Below are 20216 nucleotides of genomic sequence, written 5' to 3' on the forward strand. Positions count from 1 at the left end.
AACTGCTTATATATATCTAACAAATTTGTCCCTGCTCCATTCTATTGTCATTGCCATCCTTGTTTAAATTGGTATATCCATTAATTGTTATTATAGTTTAAACCATAATAACATTAAAGAATAGATGAATCAAATTATATAAAAATAAAGTAAAGAATTAATATAAAAACTAACATGATGCAGGACTAAATCTATAATTGATGTACTTTTGCTTAATGAAAAAAAAAATTCCCGCTGGTTACAGGCTAAAGAAGAAAATTGAGGCGCCCAACCAAATGATATATAAATGGCTTCCATCTGAAAAGCATCTCATTTTTTTTTCTTCAATTTTACTCTTTCGGTTTCCAAACCCTCTTTGAGAAATGCAAATGGATTCGTTCAAATCCAAATCTTGCTTCCATGGCATCCGTTCCAGAGAACTCAGTAGATTTCGAGGTAACTTACATTATCCCTCTCGTCTTTTATCTGCGTTTTTTTTTCTGTATCTAAGCTATTTTTGTTTATTTTTCAGTTAGAAAAAAAATTTTATGATGAATAGCTTCGGATTTTACTGAAGTCGGTGCTGTTGCCATTGAACACGATGCTGAACCGTCACCTCCTTTGGCCGTTTCTTTTGCAAGGTACTCTTTTTTAACCATACGATGTGAGTATGATTCTTCTTTCTAAGGTTAGATTAGTAGTTTATAGTTCTTTTAATGGTTAAAGACTGATTGGGTTTTACATCTGATTAGATATTTACATTCAATATTCGCATACATCTTTTAAAAATTCACACAGACTGTTTGGTCTACTTTTCATTTATGAAATCCCAAATTACAGGCAATAAAAACTCCCATGTTTTCGCGGTATCTGATGAATTGGGATATGTAAGCTTATTTGATTCTCGCAGGAAGATTTCTTCCGCTGCATCCACCAGGACAATACTGGTTAGTTGGTTTAATTTCGTCAAAATCTATTTTGTTTTATCTTCCAAAAGTACCAACTTTAATCTTTCAATTTTATCGCAGTTGATGTTATATAATCAAAAAATTTTGTGCAGAAAAAATCTTTTGAATGAGCTTAAGTCAATAGCTACAAATTGAAATCTCCAATGGAGATGGTGGACATGTCTACGTCTCTTAGCACAAGCGCTCATCCTTCAAATGTTTTTTGAGTTTGTATAAAGGCTTTAGCTTTGTGTGGATGCTTGAAAAGAGTGCGTGGTTGGGAAAGCATTATTTAACAGTGATAGATCATTAATGAATTGAGGAAATTCTTGTTAACATTTTGCAGTTTTTGGTTTTACTGGAAGTGACTTGAAGAGAAAGAGATCATTGTTAGAGAAATGATTGGATAAAATAGCTCTATTTAACCATTTTTTTCTCTTAAGTTTAAATCAAGCCACTAGATTTTGATTACCATGATATTTTGAAAAGATCAGTTATTTATATAAGAATATTGATGAACTAGCATGATATTGAATAAAAAATGAGTTACATACAATTTATATCCTTGCCATGCAATTCTAGTCAATGATTTAAGCCCCGTGCCTTTCTTTTTTCTCTTAATGTTTGTAAATATTTTTTGGCAGGATGATAGACACATTTTAACAGCTTCAGGGGATCAAACTGTAAGTAGCCATGCATGAAAACAGTTTGTATAAGGCTTTGTCCAGTTGGTTCTTTTACATTTTGCATTGTCCTAATTTTTTATTTTTTAAAAATAACTTTTTGGCTGTTCACTTTTTCTTTCAAAAAAGTGTTGCTTTGATATTCAACTCATGAGAAAGCAACAGTGAATGCAAAAAATTGATTGTTCTCTTGGACATTCTGCAGATAAAGGTATGGGTGCTCAGGAAAAAGAAATGCACTGGAGTCTTAATGTTGCACACAGGAAGTGTAAAATGTTTGAGTTCTCATCCTACTAATTCTGGTAAGGTTTCCTGAAACCATTCCCCCTCCCCCAAAAAAGAAAGAAAAAGAGATGACCTCTAAGTATAATTTCCAACAGATCTAGTTGTTTCTGGTTCGAGATGGGTCCTTTGCTGTTTGGGATTAAGATGCAAGATCAACTTCCGAAGTAGAAGTGATGAAGTTGCCTTGCGTAAGTTATATATATATATATTTTGGCCTTGTTATTTTCAACATTGGTAATAAATTGCCACTCATTCATTACTGTTATTCTCACTTCATTCAGGCCAACTACTCTGGTCTGTATATTTTCAACATTGGTAATAAATTGCCACTCCATTCATTACTGTTATTCTCACTTCATTCAGGCCAACTACTCTGGTCAAAGGAGCTCAACCTTCATCTCAAGAAAGGCGGGGTAGACGTGGCAAGGTTTGTTCACTGCTGAAGTTTCTTCAATATTTTGTATCCATTTTTTTTAATACTATAATCTTTTCAGCCTGCTGTTGCAAGCATTACTTCAGTTCTTTATCTCAAAGATGACATTTCCATTGCTACGTCTGGAGCTGCAAACAGGCAAGTTAGAATTCCCTGTGAGGTCCTAAGTTTTGAGTACTTAAGCTAAATACATGATGACTTAATCCCCTCTCCTGCTAATCCTTGTTATTTCAGCGTTGTGAAGTTCTGGGATACAAGGAATCTGAAATCCCATGTCACTCAGGCATGTCCCCAACCAGAGGCTGCATCTAAAACGGTTCTCTTTCTCTCCTGCTATATATGTTGAAATGATTATTTTACCATGTCATTACTAGGAAATAAAATCCATGTTAGATAATTGAATATTCTGTTGAAGCCACAATCTATTGCCAATAGTCCAGTGATGATTGCAAGAGTATTGATAGAGATCCGTAGCTTTAGTTATAGTTTGATGTATCAAGCTAAGTTACTCAGATTCAGGTGTTGGTGTCAGATATAGCTGTATATTCCACATGGGTATGCTCATATTTTTTTAAGTTTTACACGCAGTTGGAGGGTTCTTGGATAATCAGATTCTGATACCATATCTGAATGTGTCAGACGCGAGTATCAAACACATTTTAAAAATGATAATCTGTGCAACATATATATCAAGGATGTCCCGTGGTCCTTTTTTCAAACATTCTATCCTTGATTTCAGGGTATATCTAGCTTGTCCCAGGACTCAAAAGGAGTGTTTCTAACAGCATCATGCATGGACAACAGGTATTAACGAGCTTAACTTTTTGTGCACCGAAGAAAAACGTTTCATTAATTACTACTGCCGAGTGTGTAATTCCCATCTTTTTTTTACTAGGATATACTTGTATAATATACTTCAGCTTGATAAGGGCCCGGTGCAAACTTTCTCTGGATGCCAAATAGAGTCTTTTTATGTGAAGTTATATTCTGTTTTATGTCCTCTTCATTCTTTAAGTATTATAAATGTGATTGCTAGTATTCTTGTTTTCCTTTTCGTATGTATATATTGTGTGTATTGTGAGTATATGATCCTGTAAGAGCTTTCTAGATACATGAAAAAAATTGAACAAAATTGTATTAGACATTCTTATATCCAATACTCACCATCCAACTCACAACTAGTTTTGTTAGATTGATAATCTCTCCTAAACTTGAACATATATGCTATTTCAGTCAGCAATCAGTCCAGACGCAGACTACATACTAAGTGGTTCCAGCAATGGAAATGCTCATATTTGGAAGGTTGGTTTTATTCTTAAAAATAAGCGGTTCTTGTTCTGTGTTGTTACATGAACATGATTTAGTTAGTAATGGACACCAGGTAAACAAGCCTCAAGCGGAGCCTATTGTCGTAACCGGTTTTCGTTCGGGCACGAAAAATTTATTTGGCGGGAAAATTGATGTGAATAAATGGTTTTGAAAATAATTTGAGAGTCGCCATCGGCCTTTTGGGTTAGGTAAGTCGAATACCTAAAAATTATTTTTTTAAAAGAGTTTTAAAAAAACATCAATTAAAAAATGATCTGATCTGCGTTTATAACCAAAAATTCGTTCTTTTTAATAATAAAAAGGGATTCGTGTCGGTTACGTTTAGGGAAGGATTAGTACCCCTACAACGCCCAAAATTGGTACTTTTTAATTATAAATTGTCTCTATCATTAAAATTTTAAAAATTTAAAATATATTTAATTCATAATTATGTTTATTTAAATAATTTAGAGAAAATATGTTAATATGTATAAATTATTTATTATTTAGAAATATCAGAAAAGGGCTTCTAGGTGCTTTAAGACAGCTCTTTCTTCGATAATAAATAATAACTAAAAAAAACATTTTTTAAAAAATAATTATTAATTTATAAAAAAACAAGATAATTATTTATTTAAGAATATCAGAAAAGAACTTCTAGGTGTTTTAAGACAGTTCTTTTCTTCGATATTAATAAATAAATATTAAAAATATATAATTTTTCATAAAAATGATTTAGATAAATTATAATTTTTATAATATTTAATATAAATATATTTATAAGATTAAGATAATAATAAAATAATAATTAAAGCCATAATTAAAATATAAAAGTGATAACAAAATAATATTGTAATTAAATAATGATCAAAATAAAAGAAATTAAAATTTAAAACTAAATAAAGTATCAAAAATAAAGATAATAATTTGAATATTATGAAAGATAATGGTTAATAGTGTAATTTAACCTAATTAATTAATACAGGATTAAAATAAAAATACTAAACTATAAGGGACTAAATTGATATTTTACTAAATATATTATTTAATACTGTAAGGACTAAAATGGGTATTTACCCTAAATATTATATAAGCAGGCAAGGATTAAATTATAAATTAAATAAAATTATAAAACCGAATTGAAATGATTAAAAAATTAATTTCAGTGACTAAATTGCAAAGTTACAAATATAGAGGGTTGCGGAAAGGGTTTACCCTGAGGGTAATTACAGAAATACCCCTCTCCCAAAACGGCGTCGTTGGGAGAGGGCATTTAACCCCAAACGGCTGGCCCGAAGGGCCAGCACTTTCATTCTTCTTTCCCTTCTCTCTCTCAAACGAGAGAAATTTTTTTTCTCTCGTTTCTCTCTAAGTTTCCCTCGCCTGAGGGAAACCGGCCACCGTTTGCCACCTTGTTCCGGCGTCGTTGGCCGCCGCCGGCCACCGACTATGGTGGCCGGAATATCAAAATACAAAAAAATAAAAGTCTCACTCTCTTATTCCGATTTTGAGCCTTTTTATTCCTAAAAGTCTTTTATTCGGCCTAGATCTAGGCTTTACCTTCGGTTTTTGGTGGTTTGAACGGCGGTTGGAGACTCCTACAAGGGTAAGCTGCTCCACTCTCTTCTCTTTTCTTTTATTTTGATACTGGTTGTTGTGTTTTTGACTTACTGTGGTTGCTTCGATCTTTGTTGCTGTTGTGTTCCTCTTGGTTTTTTTTTTTTCTGTTCTGTCTCTCTGTGGCTGTCCCTCTTCTTGCAGGTGGGGTGGCTTTTATAGCCACCACCGAGGCTCTCGTTGGACCGGTTCCAGAGATGAAAGGCCCGGTGAGTCACCATAGCTATGGTGGTGACTCACCATAGGGCTCAACGTGGGTAGCTTTGTGACGTTCTGGAGTGTCGGCAGCAGCTGTTGGACACCTGGACTCATCGGAGACGGCTGGAAGCATCTAGAAACGGCTGGCTGCTAGGGTTAGAAACCCTAGGGTTTCCTATCTGGAACTCTTTTGGGCCGTTGGATCTTGCCAGATCCAACGGCTGATGATGTTGACGGCGGCTGGGGGCTAGGGTTTGAAAACCCTAGCTGAAACCCTAAATCAGTTTAGGGTTTCCATTTGGGTATGGGTCGGTTCTGGTTGGGCTTGGTATTTGGGCTTGTAAATGGGCTTCCAGTTTTGTAATTATTTATTAAATAATAATAATAAATATAATAATAATATAAATAATAATAATAATTATTATTTAATAATAATAATACTAATAATAATATTTAATAATAATAATAATAATAAATTTAATAATAATAAATTTAAATGAAAAAATGATGTCTACAGTTGCCCCTCTTTGCTCATCCTTGTGTAACAAGAATAGAGTAAAGACGAAAAAGACAATATTTTTTCATTTGGCTTCTTTGAGTAGGATGGAATGTTTGAAAATCACTGAAGGGCTTACAGATGACCCGAAGGCTTTGAAAACATCAAAAAGCTCCCGAAGGCTTTTTGGAAACATCATGCACTGAAGGACTTACAGATGACCCGAAGGCTTTGAAAACATCAAAAAGCTCCCGAAGGCTTTTTGGAAACATCATGCACTGAAGGACTTACAGATGACCCGAAGGCTTTGAAAACATCAAAAAGCTCCCGAAGGCTTTTTGGAAACATCATGCACTGAAGGCTTACAGATGACCGAAGGATTTGAAAACATCAAAAGCTCCCGAAGGCTTTTTGGAACATCATGCACTGAAGGGCTTACAGATGACCCGAAGGATTTGAAAACATCAAAAAGCTCCCGAAGGCTTTTTGGAAACATCATGCACTGAAGGACTTACAGATGTGGGAAATAGTTTACTAAGTAAGAAACATGGAAATTGTTTTCTTACTATTCAACAATTTCATTTTCAGAAAAGATTGAATGAGAAACTATGGAAATCGTTTTCTCATTATTTTCAAAATAACATGTTGATGGGTAACATGCCCCAATCTCAAAATAATGCTCATTTTGTGGATTACGTTCATCTTCTTCAGATGTTTACGTGATTCCTGTATTTGCGGTTTTGAATACCTTTCTTGTAAGGTATTTCTTACCATGAATCTTCTCGTTCTTCCGAAGATCTGTAAAACTTCATGTTTGAATGTACTCAGATGTATCAATGTAATGCATTGTCTATTGTGTAAATGATATTTTATGAATGAATGTTGATGCAATCTTCATTTGACTTCAAAGTGGTGAACTTGGTCTTCCTCTAGTTCATCATTTATTGCCAGGGTTACCTCTGGATATCAATGTAGCAACTTATGCTATCAAGCTTGCATTTCTGCAGAATCATCTGATCAACTTGTATCTTTACTGTCTTCTTTGCTTCATGAAGGTCTCAGAAGAAATGTTTCATTTGTGGAACTCTTGCTGTAGTCAGAACTATGACCTTGATGTCCATTTTGTCTTGGATAAAACCAATTTTCTTTGCTTGGATTGTGTAGAAATTCCATAAAGCTTTCATTTTTGAAAAGAGAATCTATCATCTTTAAAAGAGAACCTATCTTTGAAGAGTGTAGATGTAGATATGTGACTCAGGGGATTAATTAGGGAGTAGAGTCTGTTCTGATTTGACTCTTGAAACATCACAAAGAGATTTATTCCAATTCCTTTCATGTCACATATAATCAGATCTTGAATAAGGCAACTTGGACCAATATCATGTTGAGATGCTTAACAACAACCTGTAGTTCAACCTTAGTTGACCCCATTAGTTTCTTGTTTAAAATTTCAACTTTCCTTGGAAAGAAATCTCATTATATCTGACTTCTAATCTTGGGGTTGAAGAAGACATATTTCATCTTGGATCAATAAATGGAAACCGTATGATTCCAACATTGGTTCAGCACCATAATCACTGGTTCGTAAAACATTTGACAATACATTCATCTTTTCTTGTGGTTTCTGCTCAGATGTTCGTAAAACATTTGACAACACATTCATCTTTTACTGTGGCTTCTGCCAAGATTTCTCAATCATGTAAGCTCTTGCCTAATGTTCAAAGCTTTTGAATAACGTCACAAGACCACTTGAGAACAAAACTCAGTGGGGATTCAAGTGTAATGTTGGTATGACCAAAAAGTTGGTCAAATTCACAAGATATGCTGGTGTTGAATTGAATAGGAGACATTAACTAATCTTGATATCATCTCGGGCAAAGACAAATGTAATACTGATCACGTTTTCTTCTGTAATGAGCTTTGTAGAAAGTAGAAGTACTTCAGCTATAGGATCCATGTACAGAAAGATATCTGTGGAATTCTTGCCGCTGGGGATGAAACGCACATAATAAAACCCAAAATAGATAAAAATTCAGTTCATTCCTGGCTGGCAATAAAAACCCCAGTAACAACGGGAATAACAGTAATATAAGTGAATCGAGTCTCCTTTCCAATGTCATCGATTAAGCGAAAACTATTGTGAAAAACAGCTTCGTAATTCCAACAGTATGGTATGAAACTAACTGCCAGGAAATCTTAAAGAAATATTTTCAATTGTTACCGACACAGAGAATACAAAATTCAAAGCTGAGATCTCGAGGAACTGAACCCTGGATCAAATAGTCTGTATGGGGACCATCTTTATTCATGCAACCATGATGTAGCTTAACAAAGAACACGCTGTCATGTGATACATGGTTAAGAAGATTGGGTACTTGAAACCATACTTGCTGAGTAGATATTTGTTCAACAACATGATCATAATATAACTGCTTGATGAACGAAGCAATTATGTATAGTCAGCTCGATTATCACTGTTTCACCATTTTCATTCTTCACACCTTTCTGTCTCATTGGAAATATTTGTTCAAGTCAATGATCTTGACACAAGATGTTGTGGGACTTCAGCATGCCCCAACATTGGCTAATACAAGTGTTCAAAATGCCTCAACAGTTCTGATTCTGATTGAAATGGCTTTCAGCATGCACCAACATTTGCTTCTTGTTAATATGAGCCTTCAAAATGCCCCACATGGATCTGTCTGAAGGAATCTTTAAAATGCCCCAACATTTGCTGATGCAGATGCTAAAAGTATGCTCAACATTACTTCTTGTTGAGATGAGCCTCCAAGAATGCCCAAATATTCATATTGTTGGTGGAAATGAGCCTCAAGATGTCCCACATGAAATATTTCTATCTGAAATGGGCTGTCGAGATGCCCCAATATTCTGCTTCTGGTTTACTCTCAATGTCTGTTTGACTTGAATATCATGATCCCCGCGAGGTCTAATTTTGACAATACACTGTTGTACTTGTGGCTTTATTCATGCCCCAAATCTGTTTATCTTATTCATGCCCAAATCTGTTTATTGAATACTCTCATTCTGGTGTTACTGAACAACAATGTTGTCAAGTAACTGGAGAATTCTCTTTATGTTGTCATAAACTTAAGAAGTATTCAACCATTCATTCCAGGTTGACACAGTGGCTTATCATCTTTCAGTGAAGGCCATATCTGAAATATACTTTTCTGTGGGAGAGAAACCAATTTATGCAAACAATCTGATGCAATGGCAAGACTACATATACAATGGTACAAGCTCATCAAAAATCGTACCCATGCAACATGTGATTCTGATAACAAATCATCTGATTATGAAGCGATCTTTCAGGATGATTTCACATATATTGATAGTTCTTCTGATATCGAGGAAATCATGAATTCTGATTCTGATGAGGAGAGTAAATTGTATACTTGACAAAAATGGGATTCTCAGAGGTTGAGGCTTCAATAACCAGGGAGAGAGATGTGGTTCAGATTCATCAATGCAGAATTGACAGATTTATATGTGCTGATCAAATGGCTAAGGTTACTGATGCACTTATGGTAGAAGATAGGAAGCCATTATGCAATGATCCCAATTACAAGCAAAGGCGAAACTTGGGCTATGATTTGTGGAAAAGGAAGAAGCAGAGGAAGCTTGAAAAGAAGCTTCTTAATGAAGATGATCATGCAGTTCATCTTTCAATTCCAATGATCGGTTCTGGGGTTCCTACCGAATCAGATCAGATAACTCAAAGAACACTTCCAGAAGATGCTATTGGGTCTCCTTATTTCTACTATGAGCAAATTATCTTTTAAATTCAATGATTGGTTTTGGGGTTCATACCAAATCATATCAGATAATTCAAAGAACACTTCCAGAAGATGCTATGAGCACATTGTCTTCCAAATTCAATGATTGGTTCTGTGGTTCATACCAAACCAGATCAGATAACTCAAAGAACACTTCCAGAAGATGCTATGAGCACATTCCTCTTCCAAATTCAATAACTGGTTCTGTGGTTCATACCAAACCAGATCAGATAACTCAAAGAACACTTCCAGAAGATGCTATGGGCACATTATTTCTACTATGAGAACGTGGCACTTGCTCCAGTTAATGTTTGGACTGGAATATCACAGTATTTATTCGATGTATAGCCAAAATTTGTAAATTCGAAGCATTTTCATGCTGTTATACTGAAAATAGGCTATATTCATAATCTGCCAATTGAGAACAGATTTCCTCTTATCTTGTTTTCTCAATGCACTATACATGATATTTTTCCATTGACAAAGAAATGATAGTCTTCATGGGATCCAAGAACAAAGTTGAACTGCTTACAAACATGTACAAGAAGTTCCAGATTGACAGAAAGGATCTGTAAGGCTCTTAAGCTTTATGACGATGAGCTACCTTCGAGTGTCCAGAAGTATGTTCTTGATGAGTGCCGAAAATGGAATCTGGTATGGGTTGGAAGAAATAAAGTTGTTCCACTTGAACCTGATGAGGTAGAAATGCTTCTAGGTTTCCCTAAAAACCATATATAAGGAGCTGCTAGAGACATGTTCTCTAGTGATATCAATGTCCTGTCTCTTTTTTTTCTTCTGGGATCAATATGCAGAGGCGTCTTCTACTGTCTTGACATATTTTGAAAACAATGTGCAAGAACTGAATGATGATCGGTTGGAGCAATTGATGAGTAGATTTGTCGAATTCGACCTTGTTGTCGGTGACATCCAGTGTAACAACCTTACTGGAAGAAATAAACATCATCAGGATAAAATAGAAGATTTTTGCTGGTGCATTTTCTTGCAATGACTACCACAATGACTGTCTCTTCTGCTGCTCCAAAATACACACTGTCTTATCCCACTCTTCCCTAACCATGGAAAGGTTTATTTGATGGTAAAATTGGTTATCTCAACTTTTGGAACCCTGTACGGCATACAAATGTAGAATTTGTTCCAATGTCTTATTCTGTGCCATAAGTCCTCAAATTCAAATTCAGCAATCTTCTGAAGGACATAATGGGTATCCTCTTCACAAAGAAAGTGATCGGCATAGAAGAAGTATCAATGATGTATCAAGACTTGAGCCAGCGTCATAGTATAACCAGAGTGCAGGTAGTGACTTGTTCATGGTTATAATGTGATCTTCTAGAGAACATAAATTGATGGTTTGGAAAATAATCTGTCTGGTGATGCTTATCGCCCTCAGCATGAGATAATCTTTTGATGAGTTGATAATAATGTCATAGGGGAGTGTCACAAGTTCAATTATCCAGACTTTCTGGCTTCTTGGACCACTTGCCTTCAAAAATGTGAAGTGCTTCATTATTCTGGCCTCGTTCATTCTTTTTCTACTACAGAGGTAAAATAAGCAACAATTGCTTCAAGGACCTTCCTCATTTGAGACTGTCCTGTTTGAAAATGTTTTTTTCTCCTTTGTTTATTGAAGACTGAAAGACTTTTACAAAGTATTGCCCTTCTTAGGTTCACAATAGAATCAGATCATAAACAATGAGTTTAATAAATATCAAATAAATCAACTACACTTTTAAATCATTCAAAAATAATAGTCCTATGGCAAGTGTCAAAATTATTGACTGATTTGAGGTGTGGGTAGATTTTGGTAAAGTAGATTCTTTCAAGTTGGTTTAGTATGTCGCTTCGGGCTTCCACTAACTTGAAGAAATAGTTGTTATGCTCATCTTGTAGAGATACTTCTTGATTCCAGAATCTCAGGAACGTCTTTGGGATGTGCGGTGCTTTATTAAGAGCTTAAAATCGTCTCTTATGTCGTTGTTGCACCATTCAATATTCGAGCCGCCTTTTCAGGTTTTCAACTCAAATCCTCCTTTGGTTCTAAGATGTTATTTAAAAATTTACATCTTGAACCCCCCTTTTATCATTTTTCATATCATGTATTAAAGATTTTAAAAACCAATTTTTGCAAATAAAAATCAATCTTGAGAGGCGGAATGAATTCTAAAGATATTCTCTTTTACTTAGAAATCCATGTATGATTAAAATGGACTTTTCAGGTACGTAACGTAGGTCATGGCTTATGGTTACGAAAGAAAAGAATAAAAAGGCACAAATAAGTGTTTAAGGGTAATCAAACCAAGGATCAATTCATTCTGATGCCATCAATCTTGCCTTGCTTAACTTGGATCTGCTTTGTTGGGGATTTTTCCATCAATTGGATCACTCAAGACTGCCAAATTTTGGATTCATTTCCAATTTCTCATATCTTCAGCATTTCCTGCTCTTCTTGTTTGTACTTGATCAACTTTGTAACTTGAGACTCAATAAATCACCCATCTTGATTCAATTTTCCCCTTTTTTTTTTCTTTTTTCTTTTCTTCTTTCTTTGTTGGATGAGTATAATACTTCAATTGCTTTGAGCACCTCCTTTTCCTTTTGCATTTTGGAGGTTTTCCATTATTCTTGATTGGATTGATCTTCAAGCACTCTGTATTTGACATACTTTGTAATTTCAAAACTTTCTTGACTTCATGGAAACTTGTCTTCGTAATAAAACTGTATTGACAATCTTCATTCTTGTGAGCAAATATCCTTCACCTTGCCCCCTAATGTGGAGGGTGATCCTTGGTTAGGGTTGAATCAGAAGAAAAATTATTCAGGCTCAAGTGGGGACAACAAATGATATATCTCTATATATATAAAATGATAAATGAAACAATGCCGTTCGTCATCTCATACACAGAAACCTTTGTAAAAAGAGGTATCCACAGAGGGATGAATATTCAAGATTAACTTTATTTACATGAAAAATGTAATTAATGCATGATATATTTATTTCAATCAATCACTTTCCCCTTCTTCTTTGAGTATGCCCTAATCACTCGAAATTATCATCAATGAGTTGGTCCATGATGCCTCATCTCGTCTCTTCTTGCAGTAATATTCACGAATAGTTGAAAGTTTGGTTCTTTTAAGGTCTTTTGGTTTATGATGGTTTTGAAAGGACAAATGTGTGACTTTTGAAGTCGTATATATGGTGGAATGTAGTATCATCAATCAATTCTACCCGAGAAGGTAAACATCTAGAGTTGGTGTCTCAAAAACAGGTGGAGACATTACTTCAGAATCTTTGTAGTGTCAGGATTTGGTTTGAGTAATTGGCATTGGATGGGATATTAAAGATATAATTTTACCACTTGCCAATAGATCTATAACTATTGAAAAATTAAAAGAACATTTAATCTACTTGATACTCAATAATCTAAAGATTAAAATTTGATTCCTTGCTCATAACCTTAATAAGCAACACACATTTATTTATTGCACAAAAAGCGGAGAAAGGAACAAAAAACAAGTTCAAACAAGATGCTGAAAATAAAAAGGTACTATAGTGGTAGATAACACTTCCACTTGTTCATGCATCATCACTCCTTTAATGTCAGTTGTGTAATAAGATCAGAATCATTGTCTTCATTTACCTCCCATTTCTTGATCATTTCTTGTGTCAAAACCCCTTTGTCAACAAGCATCTCAATTTCTTTTAACAGTGGCCTACAATCGCCTGTAGAATGTCCCTTTACCCCCAAGTGGAAATTACAAACACTATCTTGATCATAGCTATGAGCAGAAGGGTTTGATGTCACTTTAGTTGGTCTTGGTGTGATGTATTGACCTTTAACCAAATGAGGGTATAAGTTTGAAATAGAAGTTTGGAACACTTCTAAAGTTTTTCTTGATCGCATGACTTTCTTTGGTCGATTCGAACAGTTACTTACTCTTTTTCTTTTGCAGTTGCGGGGATTCTGGATGCGACATACATTCACATCATCAGCTTTTGCTTTTTGATCCGTTGGGCTCTTGGATGTGACTTTTGAGTTTTCTTCATTGATTATATTCTCAATTAAATCTCCACTTGTCAGAAGATTCTCGAATTACTTTGTAGGATTTGCCTGCATTAACTCGAAGAAAGGCGCTGGAAGGGAATCACGAAACATACGTGATATCTCTTCTTCTAACATGGGAGGTTGAACTTGTGCTGCCACTCTTCTCCATCTTAAGGCATATTCTTGAAATCTTTCATTGGTTTTCTTCTTTACTCTTCGAAGATCCATACGTGTTAGAGCTAAGCCTTTAACATACCGATATTGTCCCAAAAATGCATCAGCTAAATCTACCCATTTCTTGATCTGTTCTTGGGTCAACTGATTGTACCAGACTACTGCTGGGTTAACAAGGCTATCGTGGAAAGAGTGAATTAACAAGTCATCAGAATTTAAATATCCTCCCATTTTTCTGCAAAACATTCTCAGGTGGATTAGAGGACAACTTGTGCCATCATATTTCTCAAAATCAGGCATTTTGAATTTATGGGGAATAATCAAATCTGGAACCAAGCTAAGCTCTCTTGCTTCTAATTCTTTGTGGGAAGTATCAACACATTTCATATTTTTGATTGCTTCATCCATCTTCTTGAATCTTTCCTCATATTGCGAATAATGAACAATGCTATTCTTTGGGTTCAATTGGGATGCCCCAGAGGGTTTTACCATTTTTGACTCTTCAATCTGACAGCATGGTTGCTCTTTATAAATTATCTCTTCTTTATCAGATGTCACATACTGAATAATTTGATTTGATCCCTCTGGTACTGAATCTGATGTTTCTTTCCTTATATCCTGAGGTAACCTTGTCAATTGTTCTAGCCACTGATCTTGTAGTCCCTTATAAGATTGCTCCATTGTTTTCATGATGATGGTACAGTAAGATGAATGAATGATCTTGGTTTTTACTGTTACAAAACCTTTCATGAATTATTTACATGTTTTTGTAATTAAAGTACATAACAGTACTTAAATAAAAATGTGAAAAATGCATAAATGGAAAAATAAGAATGCAAAATGTGCAATTCAAATATATAAAAAGTAAAAATACAAAATGAAAATGCACAGATACAAAATGTAAATGCATGTATGAAAAGGTGTTACTTAAGAGTGATCATCTTAGAACAGATTTCATTGAACACAAAAGCTTCAGTACATCAAACAAAACTTTTACATGTAGGGGACAACTTTTAATCCTAACTTCAACAAAACTTTACATATAGGGAATAACTTTCCCATTTTCTTCTCTAAAACCAAGTTAGATTATCAGCTTATGGGCCATATTGCTTGTCTGGACTGCAGCTTCTTTCATGACATTCTGGGGTTCTTTCATCTCCTATGTTAATTCTTGGAGTTGATCATTTTCCTTTGCGAGAGAACATTTGTGTTCAAAAAGTTTTTGGAGAAGATCTTCATGTATGCTGCAACTCTTTTTCAGTTTAGTGACCCCTGCTATCCACTCTTCTGGGGTGTTTCCTATACCAGCATTTTGAAAGGCTTGACTGACCTTCTGGAAGTCTTCATGTATGGTTTCCATTTTGGTGCTCAATTTATCGTTTTTAATCTTCAAATGACGTATTTGAGCTTCAAACCTCAGCAAATCGTCTTCTCTCTGGACGCCCCTACTGATATTCTTACCTTTGAAGACTTTTGGTATTAATCTATCAGGACCCTCGGTTACCAAACTAGGTCGATTACTTACCATAAATTGTAAAGTTCCATGATCCAAAAGACTTTGGACTCGGCGTTTGAAGGCAAGACAATTCTCGATGGTATGTCCTTGAGCTCCGGCATGATATTCACAATGAACGTTGATGTCATACCAATTTGGATACGGAGGTTGGAACGGTTTTATATAATATGGATCCACTTCTCGTGCTTCAAGTAGCTTCTCATACAACTCTTTATATGATATGGGGATAGTATCAAGATGAGAACCGCCTTTTGTCTTGGATTGAACCTGAGTTTTAGATGTCGGGAACAGACCAAACTTTGATGATTTCTGATTACATGATTTCTTCTCTTTTCTGGGAACTTGTACAGTCGTCACCATTTCTTTGGTATCTCCAGACGATTTGTGAATACGAATGATGACTGTCTGTAATTTCTCAAATTGGTTAAGAATCGAAGTCCCTTGTGTATCTGAAACTGCAGGGTTAGGTTCATTGAGCTCTCTCTCTTTCTATGCAGGAATCTCTTCTCCTTTGGCCAACACATATATTCTATCCATCATCTTGGTCATCTGCTCTCTTATTTCTCGTATCTCCTCTTGCTCCTTAATGGTCATACGATCTTTGGGTGCATAGCTTGCTTCTATCCTCGGAGTTTCCTCAGAATGTCTTTCTTTGGCCGCATCATATTTTGTTTGATCATAAAACTTTTTGTCCATTTACGATTTCTTTCCAATATGATGAACAGTCTTTCAAGTAAACACCTTTTGGTTATGCTTCATGCAATGCAAACAAAAGAAATGAGAAAAAATAAAATAGTTAGTACTAACTAATGAAAAAAATCTATCTATCAAGGTATAAATCTTAACCTCATGCTTTCTAGTTCCATGCTTTGTTTGGAAAATTTAACCTAACCGCATGATTTTTAGTTCGTAGGCATTTATTCAGAAAAAATAAAATATTAAAAAATTAAAAGCTAAAGCTTTATTTCTCCTTTGTGTACACCTAAGAACAGAGGTTCAGTACTGTCTTAGATCAGGAGGAGTTCTAAGTTTTATTACATGTAGGGTTTTAGTTCTAGGAGTAAGGTACTCGAATTATCCTTGTTAGTGCCCCCTTGGGCTGTCAACCCTCAATCCTAGTCCATTACAGACTTAAACGGATCGAGTTCAATTCGAGGGGATACATTTCTCTATGACTGACACGGAGAATAAATTCTCACGAAGACATAGAGCATATGAACCCCGAAAGTTACTTGCTAGGTCTGACACGGAGAATAAATTCTCACGAAGACGTCGCTTTCACTCCCACTTAAAAGGGACAAACTCAATTATAGAGCTTTATGTTATGCAATGCAAGTGTTGTGTGTGAGGAGAAATATTCAAACCTCTAACAGAAAAAAAATAAATAATGAAATAAAATACTTGCAAATAAAATAAAACATATAAATATTATAAAAATAATAAATAAATAAAAAATTTGACAAGAAAGAATTAAAAAATAAATATATAAATTTTTAATTTTTAATTAATAGAGACAATTGATTTTTAAAGTTTGACGGTCCCCAGCGGAGTCGCCAAGCTGTCGTAACCGGTTTTCGTCCGGGCACGAAAAATTTATTTGGCGGGAAAATTGATGTGAATAAATGGTTTTGAAAATAATTTGAGAGTTGCCATCGGCCTTTTGGGTCAGGTAAGTCGAATACCTAAAAATTATTTTTTTAAAAGAGTTTTAAAAAAACATCAATTAAAAAATGATCTGATCTGCGTTTATAACCAAAAATTCGTTCTTTTTAATAATAAAAAGGGATTCGTGTCGGTTACGTTTAGGGAAGGATTAGCACCCCTACAACGCCCAAAATTGGTACTTTTTAATTATAAATTGTCTCTATCATTAAAAATTTAAAAATTCAAAATATATTTAATTCATAATTATGTTATTTTAAATAATTTATAGAAAATATGTTAATATGTATAAATTATTTATTTATTTAGAAATATCAGAAAATGGCTTCTAGGTGCTTTAAGACAGCTCTTTTCTTCGATATTAATAAATAAATAACTAAAAAAAACATTTTTTTAAAAAAATAATTAATTTATAATTTATAAAAAAACAAGATAATTATTTATTTAAGAATATCAGAAAAGAACTTCTAGGTGTTTTAAGACAGTTCTTTTCTTCGATATTAATAAATAAATATTAAAAATATAATAATTTTTCATAAAAATGATTTAGATAAATTATAATTTTTATAATATTTAATATAAATATATTTATAAGATTAAGATAATAATAAAATAATAATTAAAGCCATAATTAAAATATAAAAGTGATAACAAAATAATATTGTAATTAAATAATGATCAAAATAAAAGAAATTAAAATTATAAAACTAAATATAAAGTATCAAAAATAAAGATAATAATTTGAAATATTATGAAAGATAATGGTTAATAGTGTAATTTAACCTAATTAATTAATACAGGATTAAAATAAAAAATACTAAACTATAAGGGACTAAATTTGATATTTACCTAAATATATTATTTAATACTGGTAAGGACTAAAATGGGTATTTACCCTAAATATTATATAAGCAGGCAAGGATTAAATTATAAATTAAATAAAATTATAAAACCGAATTGAAATGATTAAAAAATTAATTTCAGTGACTAAATTGCAAAGTTACAAATATAGAGGGTTGCGGAAAGGGTTTACCCTTGAGGGTAATTACAGAAATACCCCTCTCCCAAAACGGCGTCGTTTGGGAGAGGGCATTTAACCCCAAACGGCTGGCCCGAAGGGCCAGCACTTTCATTCTTCTTTCTCCCTTCTCTCTCTCAAACGAGAGAAATTTTTTTTCTCTCGTTTCTCTCTAAGTTTCCCTCGCCTGAGGGAAACCGACCACCGTTTGCCACCTTGTTCCGGCGTCGTTGGCCGCCGCCGGCCACCGACTATGGTGGCCGGAAAATATCAAAATACACAAAAATAAAAGTCTCACTCTCCTTATTCCGATTTTGAGCCTTTTTATTCCTAAAAGTCTTTTATTCGGCCTAGATCTAGGCTTTTACCTTCGGTTTTTGGTGGTTTGAACGGCAGTTTGGAGACTCCTACAAGTGTAAGCTGCTCCACTCTCTTCTCTTTTCTTTTATTTTTGATACTGGTTGTTGTGTTTTTTGACTTTACTGTGGTTGCTCTCGATCTTTGTTGCTGTTGTGTTCCTCTTGGTTTTCTTTTTTTTTTTTCTGTTCTCTGTCTCTCTGTGGCTGTCCCCTCTCTTTCTTGCAGGTGGGGTGGCTTTTATAGCCACCACCGAGGCTCTCGTTGGACCGGTTCCAGAGATGAAAGGCCCGGTGAGTCACCATAGCTATGGTGGTGACTCACCATAGGGCTCAACGTGGGTAGCTTCGTGACGTTCTGGAGTGTCGGCAGCAGCTGTTGGACCACCTGGACTCATCGGAGACGGCTGGAAGCATCTAGAAACGGCTGGCTGCTAGGGCTAGAAACCCTAGGGTTTCCTATCTGGAACTCTTTTGGGCCGTTGGATCTTGCCAGATCCAACGGCTGATGATGTTGACGGCGGCTGGGGGCTAGGGTTTGAAAACCCTAGCTGAAACCCTAAATCAGTTTAGGGTTTCCATTTGGGTATGGGTCGGTTCTGGTTGGGCTTGGTATTTGGGCTTGTAAATGGGCTTCCAGTTTTGTAATTATTTATTAAATAATAATAATATATAATATTAATAATAATAATAAATAATAATAATAATTATTATTATTATTATAATAATAATACTAATAATAATATTTAATAATAATAATAATAATAAATTTAATAATAATAATAAATTTAAATGAAAAAAATGATGTCTACACCTATCATCTTGAAGAATCACCATGGTGAACTTACTGCAGTAGATTGGTAACTTTCATTTTATTGCGGCCATAATTTCCATTATTCTTCTCATTGCTTACTGCTATTAGCTAGGTTTAAAATGTCAATCTTTAAAATTCTTGTCGTACTTTCGCAGGTGCCCATCTGAGATCGGGAAGATGGCAACCACTGCAGATGATTTCACAGTTAGGATATGGAACATTCAAGCCAACCATTGTTCAAGCTCAAGATCACCATCTTCCATCCGAAGAAGAGTCCAGGCAATTCCAAGCACAGAGAGTAGAAAATTAGTGATGAATTATAATGAAAAGCCAGGCAGCTCAAATTCTTCAGATGAATCATTGCACCTTATCCAAAACAACCCACCATCAACTCCAGAAACCCACAAGAGAAAGCTGTTTTCAATTTCGGATTCAAACGAAACAGCCTTTGAGAAAACGCCTGAAGCTTTGATGAAGAACAGCCCATCTTCGGTTTTAAGCCCTCCTTCCTCATTGAAACGGAAAACCATAAAGGATTACTTTCTAGCAGCTCCATGAAAGCTTTGGTGGTAAATTTCGTTAAATATTTTTGGAGAAAGATAGCAATATTATTAGTCTTTTAGGGAAGTTCAAAGTTGATATATTGATTCGATGGTTGTTTATGACATGCAGGTTTTGTGAATTGGTTAGAGATTACCTGCTTAATTTGTTAATTAGTTTACTTAAAGGGCAATCTTACCTAAATATTAACGACGGATGGATCTGGTGTTATTACAAAGTACATGAAGTCGGATTTTTTTATAGCACAGAAGACCCCCTAACTTGGGGGAATTAATGAAATTGAATCGATAGGATTATCCATGTGTTACGAC

At 34.6% G+C, this 20216-nt stretch overlaps 1 pseudogene; it reads left to right on the forward strand.

The window, feature by feature from the left end:
• Positions 1-363: 363 nt before the first annotated feature.
• LOC120144316 lies at positions 364-19905 on the forward strand (annotated as a pseudogene).
• The last annotated feature ends 311 nt before the right edge of the window (positions 19906-20216 follow it).

The sequence above is a fragment of the Hibiscus syriacus genome, unplaced genomic scaffold (genome assembly GCF_006381635.1).
Source record: "Hibiscus syriacus cultivar Baekdansim isolate YM2019G1 unplaced genomic scaffold, ASM638163v2 tig00110888_pilon, whole genome shotgun sequence".
Lineage (NCBI taxonomy): Eukaryota > Viridiplantae > Streptophyta > Magnoliopsida > Malvales > Malvaceae > Hibiscus > Hibiscus syriacus.